This window comes from Centruroides vittatus, unplaced genomic scaffold (genome assembly GCF_030686945.1).
Source record: "Centruroides vittatus isolate TY-2023 unplaced genomic scaffold, ASM3068694v2 contig_390, whole genome shotgun sequence".
Lineage (NCBI taxonomy): Eukaryota > Metazoa > Arthropoda > Arachnida > Scorpiones > Buthidae > Centruroides > Centruroides vittatus.
Window position 1 is genome coordinate 536,964 of NW_027122206.1, and position 11,516 is coordinate 548,479.

The window sequence follows — 11,516 nt, forward strand, 5'->3', positions numbered from 1 at the left end:
TAAAGAAAACGACTATAAAATTCAAATAAGAATAAATCACTTTTTGATACTGCTGTTATTACTTGCTTTTCTTCGCGCTAACTGTTTAGTAATTGTGTATTATAAACAATCTGACTGCAATATGAAGTCTGAGAAAACTGCAGATGGGAATTCCAACAAGAATCTGAACACTGCTTCTCACCAAGTAAAGAAAAGGGAAATTTCGTCTAAAATCGATAATAGAATGCGAAGGAGATTGTTCTGTGACAGAAAACTCATCTGAAGAAAATAACGATACAATAGTAATGAAGGGAAATGGAATGTCAAAGTAAGAGCTGAATAAAAAATGTATGATTTGAAATAATTAGCAATTAATTACTTAAAGTAATTTATAAAAGTAACAAATTTATAACTGCATAAAAACAAGGCCTTATTTTTTATTTGTTTAAATTCTGTTTTGTTTCTTGTGTATGTAGAAATCTGATTTGTTGGAATATTGTTTTAATGCCGATGACTTTTGCCGAAGGAACAGAGAAAAATCAAAAGGTATTTTTTTTTATTATATATATAACTTATATATAGAATTGTCTGTGGAATCTATGGCAATGATACTAATATATGGACATTCATTTAAACAGACGAACAGAAAGACAATGCTGGAGGAGAAAAGCAAGAAGATAAAGGTAAAGGAATTTTCTCTCTTTTTATATTATATTCGGAATTAAATTTAACGTTGTACAATTTCTTAATTGTTTGTTAGATAAAATTCACAATTTATTTTACTTTTGATAAGATTTTGTACAACACAGAGTCGTTTTGTTTCAGTAATTGTGTTTTATGCTTTAACAGTAATTTGTTGGGATAGAAATAATAGTGCGTGTTTACACATTCATGTTTTACGATCAGAAATCTTTTATCTGATGGGCAAATAAGTGAAGGGTTTAGATCAGGGGTCACCAAACTAAGGCAGGCCGGCCGGATTCGGCCCTTAACCGCACTGTGTCACAAATAAGCTAAAATGTAATTAAAAAATTGCCAGATTTCATATTTACATTTCACATTTTAGAAAAATATTATTCACATTTAGAAAAAGTATATATTTTTTAAATAGAAAGAAATATATATATTTTTCTAAATGTGAATTAGTCCTCAATTCGTTTTAATAGAATGCCCTCATGAAAATGCCCTCTAGAAAAGGATTTTTCTAAAATAACCCCCTAAAGAAAACAGGAGGAGAGAATTAGTTTTAGTGAGTATGAAATGTATAATAATAAAGAAGGAAATAAATAGTGGCACATATTGTATACATCTTAACAATTAATTTAATAAATATTTTAATCATTTATCGCCTTTCGAGTAACAAAAAATATTAGCTTCAAAATTAAACGAAATGTGAACGAATATTCGAAATTTTCAAATCGAAAGATTCGAAATATCAGGTTCGTTTTAGCACGATTCACCGTAGTGTATCTATGTATTCTATTTCTCAATCCGCATCAAGGGAGTTAAAATGTTAGATTTTACCTAATATTATTAATATATATAAAAGGCAAAAACTTTGGTTTGGTGGTAAAACGTGGTACGTGTTTTACATAGAAAGAATTGTATTAAAGAAAGGAATATAACTTTATTTTTTTCGTAATCGTGGAAAATGATGAAATAATTAAACAATTCTCTTACAAAACAAAAATGTTTAAAATTTTCCGTTTTAATTAATGTTCTATTTTAACTGAAAGTGAATTGTCGCGTATTAAATGCCGATCGAAACATTTACATTTCAATAATTTTGAATAAATGCGAAATTTATTTTTAATTAAATATAAATAAGTGTAAATATTAAATCGACGTTTTTCTTTTTAGATTGCATTCTTCGAAATATTTCAGATTACAAGTATTTTTATTATGCAGAATATAATGACGAGAAATGCTATGGAAGTCAATTATAGGTTACTATTCCCAAAAATTGAAGAGGGTCCAGAAAACAATTTTAGGATTATTACGCAAAGATGGTATAAAAAACCTATGAAAGAAGTCCGAACTAATCTAAAAGAAGAAGTGAAAATACTGAAAGAGTTTAAAATACCCGATGAATGGTATATTTCTGGATATTTCGAACGCAATGGAATTTTTTATACTCCATATAAGGATAAGTCAGGAATAAGAATTGCCAAGCATAACCTTGAAACAGGAAACGTGACTTTTGCAGAAAAAATACTATTTTGTTCAGAGAAAGATGCGACATATTTTTACTTGAAGATGTCGAGTATTTCTGGATATTTGACCCTCTAAATAGAGACAAAATAATTCAGGATTCGTTATTACGACTTATGTCTTTCTTGGCGTATGAAAATGGATTACGATAATTTAAACAGTTTTGTCACAACAAAACTTTGTTTTGAAAAATTGTTATCTATGGAATACGTTCGTTGCATATGATAAGCTGTATTGCGTCGATCAACCCAAATGGAGTGAATGTTTATATTATGTCGGCTTTAAACGATGATAAGCTTTAAATACTATATTTGGACGCACCGGCTACATCAATAACTTTTTTGAGAGACCTTACTATAATGTTAAGGAACAAAATCTTTACTTAATGATGGCCATTCCGACTACCGCTATAAAATTCTTGTAAAAAAGTTACATTTCAACTGTTCAAATCAAGGTTCGATTCGTCAAACTTGAAGTTTGTCATACTTACCATTCATTCTGTACTAAGCAATAATTGTAATGTTAATAATTTCTTTGTAGGAATATTAATAAACATTTTATCTGTTTACCTGTTTTGGTGTAGAAATGTCAGTTATAAAGAATAAAATGTTTATAGTTGAATTATTTGTAATTGATAATTTCACATGTTTATAGTAATAAGGCTTATTACAGAACAACTAATTATATATGCATAATGAATCTAAATCAAACGGAATACTCACTTAATAAATTATAAATTAGTTTTAATTCGTTATTTGATAGAATATATAGACTTACCTGCTAAAGTTTAATAATCCTCTACCATTCTATAGATATTAAACAACCTTTTACAAATTATAACGATCACCAATGCTATACGTTAAATTTACTAAAAATACGATCCCTTTCCTTAAAGGTAAAAGAAAAATTATTTTCTGTTTTTATAGATCATGAAATGATAGTAAAAAGATGAGGAATACCAGTTGCAGCCATCCCAACCGGTGTTGTTGTTGTCCGTTCAATTTATCAGTTTAACCAAACAATCACCAAAATCACTCGAACCAATAGTTTTGTCACTTGCCGAAACAGTATACCGAATTCATTTAAAAAATATAACTGAAGTTGTATAACTGGCCGGTGGAATTCATTATGAAACAGTCGCAAGGTATTTAATAAGGAAATCCAATACCTGCAAAGTACGAAAAGTGGGTCTTGGGTCTAGTACGTATTATCCATATTTATTAGCTTCATTGGGAGTAATTTATTGAAAAGAAGCAGTGAAATTATTGGAAATAAAGTGGCATTTAACCCACAAAAACTAAATTTAAATAAAATAGTTATGAAAAATGCATATTACGTCAGTTTAATTCTCTTCCAAAGTGTCTATTTGATTAAAATGAAATATATACTTGCATTGGAATACCTTTCAGATAGTAGCAATGCTTTTAGTTTACTTAGAACTGAAAAAACCTGTTATTTTTGAGCACAGTTTCTTGGCTGTTACTAGTACAGTAATATAGTGTATTAATAAAACATATATATTAAGCCAAATATTACAATAAATCATTAATTAATATTTTTCGTTCAATATTTGAATACGTTTGAGAAAATATTAGAGTAGAACATTAAATTGTGTTAAAATAATGAAACCATACGATAGATTTAAATTAACTTATTATAACATGTTATTGACTCTTAACTTGTGTTCTCAGAACACAAGTGTTCCTCAAATCTACATGTAATGTTTCACAAAAGAAAAAACTCTAAAGCTTTTATTCAAATTTATTCCCATTGATATAATCGTAGACAATACCATGTTTATATTTTATTTAATATATTAAAGTTTATAAATTTATTGCTTCATTGTTTCCTGAGAACAGCAAAGATGAAATTGCTTATTAATTTTTGAATATATCCATGCTAATGTACAGTACCGTGTAATCAACAAATACATAAATGGTGTTTTGCGGCCTCAGAAAGGTTCGGAACTACTGACATACACACATAGTCTATAGCGGTTCTTAATTTAACAATTGTCTAAGTATATATAAACGTACACTATAAATATCGATTTAAACTTAAAAATAATTTACATTAAACAAAACTAATCTTACTTATTTACCAGTATACATGAGAAAATTATAAAACCTATAATTTCATTTCACGAAGTTCACTATCCGGTTTAAATAGTTATTACCGTGCATTTCATTTGTTGACATTTAAATAAATAAATTTATCTATTCATTCATTGTGCTATTGTAAAAAATGTTATTTTCATTATACTTAAAATTTCTTTTAAAACATGTATACTTGTTATACTATAGGATATTACATGTATTATAGCGTGCATGTAAAAAGTATATAAATTAAGTTATAATGTATAATAATTGAAATTCTTAAAACTGAGTACAATACTTTTTAACTTTGAAGAGTTTATTAAAAAATATAATTTTATTTTTTGATAATTATTATTATAGTAATGTGCTCAACAAACAGAGGTATTTGTTATAGGGTTAAAGTCTATTGTTTTTTATTTTTCAAGTCACAAACTTGGTTTTAAATGGAAAAAAAAACATGAGAAGATATTGCTTTTTCTTTACAATTATGTTTCTAGTTATTATAAATACATCCATAAACACAACACTAAGTAGGAAATTTTGTTTTGTTAATTTCTGTGAAAATTGACCGTTAAACTTAGGTTCTGTATAACGAGTTTCGTGCTGTACAAAAAGTGTTTTTACTGCATCTCCTTACTGGGTATGTCACGCACCAATACCGCATTACTTCTTGAACGAGATATTCAAAAATACATTAGATGTTTATAAGCAGAGTAAGCACAGGAGAATTCTTTTGCTAGTTTTTGTCTGTGTTGGTGACTTTTAGCAGAAGTTAGGCTACATGGATCATCAGATCTCCGATTTGCAGTGTTTTTTTCATTTTGTATTTTGTCTCTATTAGTCGAAACATTAATTTTAGTGTTTTTAATTTTACGTACAATACTATACTACAAAGCTACTGACGTTCGATATCACATAGCCTGTATATTCTTGATTTCATTTGCATTAATTTATATCCAATTAATATTTGAGATCGTAGATAAAATACTGTTTGCCGAAAACAAATTACTACAAAAATCTAGTTAAATATATATAAAGTGCCAAATCGAATTATAAGTACAAGTAAAAAAATTTAATAGAATCAAATTTAAAGTGTATAAATTACAGAAGTTGACAATTTAAATATACATTTACCATTATTCAAAAGGTTCCCAGGAAAAATATTTTATATAAATATGTAATGTCACGTATCTCCCCAAAGTGTGACAATATTTCTCATTTTTTATATTTACCCGAACACAAACTCCATTTAAATAATTCAATATCTGTATAACTTCTGTCATAGTCCTTTATACAATTCGTTTTATTATGTCTATTTAAATACTATATTAACATTACTTCAGATTTTAAATGGAAAACTTATTATAAATAAATTTCTACTGACCAAAAAAATTAGACCAGCAAATGTCAAAATCATCACCTTTCTAACATTTTCGACATTCCTTAATTGTAAATTGTAAAACGACCTGATCTCTCTCTTCCTTTTTTACAATCGGTAGCCACGTGGGTGGCAGATTACACGATGGTTTAATAAGCAGTCGTTGACCATCCTCTCTGTCTGGAGGAAGTCAGCGACTACTTTTGGTCAAATTAGCTTTAGCCTTTATCTGCAACATTCCCTCCTTTCTATCGGAACTACCAGTATGAACGCATTCTAACAAGTTAATTGTATAATACGAGGTTTCAAGTACGAAAAACATTTAAATCATATTTTCCCGATAAAATATGATTTAAGTGGTTTTCGATGCTGCTGCGGTTTAATTATTTCGTCGAGTTTTGCAAAATTTGATTGGTTGTCATATCATCACTTACTATTCGGCTGTGAATGGTACAGTTTGTTAGTGCTAACATCAGAAAACAATGTAATATCTTAAACTTTTAAGATATTGTACTGACAATTGGGCTACTTGATCAATGAAATTCTGCCATTTCGTACTATCCGAGTGTCGAGGTAAACTTGACAATAGTAGGCTTAAATTAGCGAACTTTTTATATGATTTTCGTTTTAATCTTTGTTGTATTATACTATTTGATTTACATAACTAGAAAGACTATCTCATGTAAAGATTTTTCACATCGAGTAAACAATCAAACATATTGTAAAAATTCTTTTTCTCTATTGTAAACAATCTAAACCACTTTCTAAATGTTACATTTATATCTTTGCGTAATAAACCCTTACGAAAAATAACTTTTGTAGTCGTGTAAAGCAAATAATGTAATATAATATCTTAATGTTTGTATTTATTTCTTGTCAGACAACGCCGGGCCTACCTAGAACTAATCATATAATAAAACAGTAAAAAAGAAAATAAACATAAAAATTTTATATTAAGCGTGTTGTACAGAATATACGAAATGAAGGAGGCATTTCTGATTCGGCAGTTAAATTGCAATTAAATTTGCTACCTGGAAACATAACATACTTGAAATTGTTAAATAATACGTTTTTTTTTGCTGCTCTAAAGACCAAATGATCAGTTGTTTGTTCCAGTTAAGTTGCAAAAGCACTATTGTTGCTTTTAATAAACATTTTGTAGCAGTCCATTTGCAAACATCAAATCGGTCAATAACTGACATGTAAAAAAATATTTAAGTAACAAAGTTGTAATCCTAACATTGTATACTGAATGCAGTAAAAAAAATATATGAAAAATGAGGAATTTTCTTTTCGTTTTTAATTACTCACAATTGGATAACTTCTATTATAAATACTCGTTATATCTTAGAATAGTAGAATACAGCCTACCTGTCCTCGTAAACCGTCATTTTTCGTATAGAAATCGGTACCTTAAGTGAATATATAGAAAATTATGACAATTAATAAACAACCAATTCGAAATGTTGAAATAGCATATGACTGTCTAACCATAGATAAGGCTGTGGTAGAATAATATGTTTGAAAATATGCAAATGCTTTCAAGGATGGAAATATATGTAGGTAATTGAATGATGTTTGCTTCTGGGATAATACATTTATTCGTTACCTATTATTCTTCAATTTTTTCAAACCTCTACTCTTCACAATTTTTAATCACTACTTTCTCATAAAAAGTATTTCCACCATGCTTAACAAGAAAATTTCTTGTAGGCCTATATATATGAACAGAGTATCCGGGAACAGAGGAACGCTAAAGTCTCCATACAGTGACAAAAATCAAGCCCACCAATAGCCGAATAAATGAAACCATTGAACATAAGTAGTTGGTCATTGGTTCGTGCCTGATCCACCATGCAGTGTCCTGAGTTTTCTTCATGTGTCTAACACAAAAACAAAATTCAGTTTCCACATAGGAAGTTGGTAGATTATCGATGGTCCGTTGCCTTACTCCATCAATTCACTGACACAAATCTTAATGCTGACATTTTAATGTCTTGTGAATAAAGAACATTTGACCTTTGTAGGTATGGAAGTTTGGGATACACTGAGTGTATATATTGCAATACAGTAAATAAGAAAGTATACTTTAAATGACATATATTTAAAGCTTGTATGTATAAATTATATTTTGTGATGCACTATAAATGAAATATAATTTATTGTTTTGCTACTCGAACACTATATAGTGCAACTACGACGCTGGCAGTTTTCATCTTAATTTTTATCCAGTTCGGTTGATACGCGTACATATTAACTACACACGTTTCCACGTGACAGATTTTCGACTTACACATCTGATCGACTTCCTCCTTTTTATCTTCGCACAATTCCCTTTTTTAAATTAATATATTTCGCGATACTAGAAGGGTAGGTTCACACTCGACATATTTTTATAGTACACCATAGTAGTGATAGTTTAACCATTTAAAACTATAATAGTCGCATTGAATGTCATTGATAATTTTTTTGAACAAAACGATTTAATAATTTATCCATAAGCTTTTATTCAAAACATTTTATTGATTAAATCTATTTTTTAAAATTAAAATATTATATATTTATTATTTGATTGAAAATTCGTAAAGGAACTACAGAATACAAAATAAATTTAACAAATATTGATAAAAATTTACAACATTCCACATGTAAAAACAAAAAAAAGACTTTTTTTTAAATACACATTAACAATAGATAAAAAATAATAAATGTCTTCTTAACAGAAATGAATAATAAATAAACATAAATAAATACTTTTTTAACACAAATAAACAATATATATAAAAAAGGAATCTTTTTAACATGAATGTGCAATAAATAAGAAATAAATAAATATATTTTTATACAAATATACACTAATAAAAAAAATAAATATTCTTAACACATATAAGCAGTAAATGAATAAAAAATATTTCTTAACACAAATGAGCAATAAATGAAAAATGAATGACTATATTTTAACCAAAATCAACAATAATATATAAAAATAAATATTTTTAAACACAAATAAGCAATGAATAAAAAATGAATAAATATATTTTTAACATAAATGAGCAATAAAAAAATAAATAAATATTTTTAACAAAATGAGTAATAAATAAAATAGAAATAAATACTTTTAACACAAATGAGCAATAAATAAATAAGAAATGAATATTTTTAACATAAATGAGCACTAAATAAAAAAATGAATATTTTTTAACAAATAAATGAGCATAAATATAAAAAAAAATATTTTTAACACAAATGAGCAATGAATAAAATACAAATGAATGTTTTTAACACAAATAACTAATATATATATATATAAAAAGAATATTTTTAACACAAAGTGAGCAACGAATAAAGTAGAAATGTATATTTCTAACACAAATAAATAATATATGAAAAAAAATATTTTTAACACAAATGAGCAATGAATAAAATACAAATGAATATTTCTAACACAAATAAATAATATATGAAAAAAAATATTTTTAACACAAATGAGCAATGAATAAAATACAAATGAATGTTTTTAACACAAATAACTAATATATATATATATAAAAAGAATATTTTTAACACAAAGTAGCAACGAATAAAGTAGAAATGTATATTTCTAACACAAATAAATAATATATGAAAAAAAATATTTTTAACACAAATGAGCAATGAATAAAATACAAATGAATATTTCTAACACAAATAAATAATATATGAAAAAAAATATTTTTAACACAAATGAGCAATGAATAAAATACAAATGAATGTTTTTAACACAAATAACTAATATATATATATATAAAAAGAATATTTTTAACACAAAGTAGCAACGAATAAAGTAGAAATGTATATTTCTAACACAAATAAATAATATATGAAAAAAAATATTTTTAACACAAATGAGCAATGAATAAAATAGAAATGAATAATTTTTAACACAAATGAGCATTAAATAAAAAAGAAATGAATATTTTTTAACACAAATCTGAAACAAATAAAACAAATGAATATTTTTTACACAAATAAATGATATATAAAAAAGAAATATTTTCTAACTCAAATGAGCAATGAAGAAAAAAGAAATGAATGTTTTCAACACAAATGAGCAATAAATAAAAAAGAAATAAATATTTTTAACAGAAATAAGTAATATATAAAAAAAGGAATATTTTTTAACACAAATTATAAATAAATAAAAAATAAATGAATATATTAAACACAAATAAACAAGATATAAAAGAAAGGAATATTTTTTAACAAATAGAAATAAATAAAAAGAAATGAATATTTTTTAACACAAATAAACAATAAATAAAAAGAAATAAACGTTTTTTTTAACACTGCAGAAAAACAAATAAGTAGCAAATAAACATTTTTTTAAAAACAAAGAAACAATAAATGAACAGTAAATAATTTTTTTTAATATACGAACGAAAATGTAATAAATAGAAAATGAACGTTTCTTTAGTTTTAAATATCAACCTTTTTTTGAAATTGTATATTGTAATTATTTTTTGTTATCTTTAAATTTTAATAATTTTTATAATAATGGTTTCAAAAACTTTGCAATTTTCTAACTGTTGAACTTTTAGAATATTAGATATTGCTGTATATCCATCATTCTGTTGATTATCATGATATTACATAGCTGGTTTTTTTCCTGTTTTTTGTGTGGTGGAGGACTATTGTCGTTTTACACATTTGTTCTGGCTTCCCTTTTTTTAAATTCTGTCAAATTCTTTTAGTGATTATAGGAATGCTTGGAATTTTCATGTATATTTGTTTATGCTCAGTTTAATTTTTATGATTTATTTGTTGATTTGCAGCATTTGTCAATTTTCATATACTTGTTTTATTAATTTATTTTGTATTTGAAACTAAGAAATTGAATTCCATTCTATTCCAATTTATTTGTGTTTGTAATGTGCCATTTGATGATTGAATTTTATTGCCTGAAGATGACAGATATGAAAGTCTGTCAAAAAAACTTGCATAGTTTAAAATTTCTTACCATTAAGATATATTGTGTTCTTTTATTTATGAGATTTTTTTGGTCAAAAACTCAGGTGCTATGCTAGCAACGTGTAGGTCGTTAAATTCCATTTTGTTGTGGATGGGCAAAAGATGCCATTTGCTTTTTGCATTCTAGAACTCAAAGAAAGCATTTTATTTTTATTTAATTTCTAAACAGTTTCTTTAATAATCCTTCTTTGCAGTGATTTAAATCTGGAATTTATTAATAGAATTTATAAAATTGTTTGATCTCACGAGATGTAATAATTAAAATTCACGCAATCTTTTGCATTACTTTTTAACTATCACCGATTTTACTTTCTTCTTCTTACACAAGAACAGATGGTGAACGGAAGTCTTCGCAAAAATTTAACAAAAACGTCCATACATTTAATTGTTTTCTGCTAATAATATAAACATTTCGTCAATAAAATATGAAGATTAAATCATCAATAGTTTATATAAAATGTTAGTTTAAAAATAATACTACAAAAGTAATGCAACCATAATTACAGTAAATAATTGGAAATATGAAAATGGTATATTTAAATGTTTTAAAAGAGTTAAATATCTCAATTTGTTTTTTATAACTTTGCCCATTCTTAAAGTAATGTTTAAATATTTACAATTTGATTACATGCATTATTTTTTAAATTTTGAACATATACTTTATAACCCGAATGATTTTTTGCTGTCATTTAAAGTGTACAGAATCATTGTAGACACAAAAGAAAAAAACAAAAATCTTAAATATATCAAAACACTATTGAAAATAAAGGTTTTGCAAAGAATGACGATAAATTTATAAATATAAAGTAAAAACTATTAAAAAATATTTTCTTACTTCATCAACT

At 25.9% G+C, this 11,516-nt stretch overlaps 1 long non-coding RNA gene across 1 annotated transcript; it reads left to right on the top strand.

Moving 5' to 3' along the window:
- Positions 1-295: 295 nt before the first annotated feature.
- LOC136975864 (uncharacterized) lies at positions 296-657 on the top strand. The gene is made up of 3 exons (XR_010880840.1): positions 296-307; positions 456-525; positions 618-657. It is a non-coding gene; the product is annotated as an uncharacterized lncRNA (long non-coding RNA).
- The last annotated feature ends 10,859 nt before the right edge of the window (positions 658-11,516 follow it).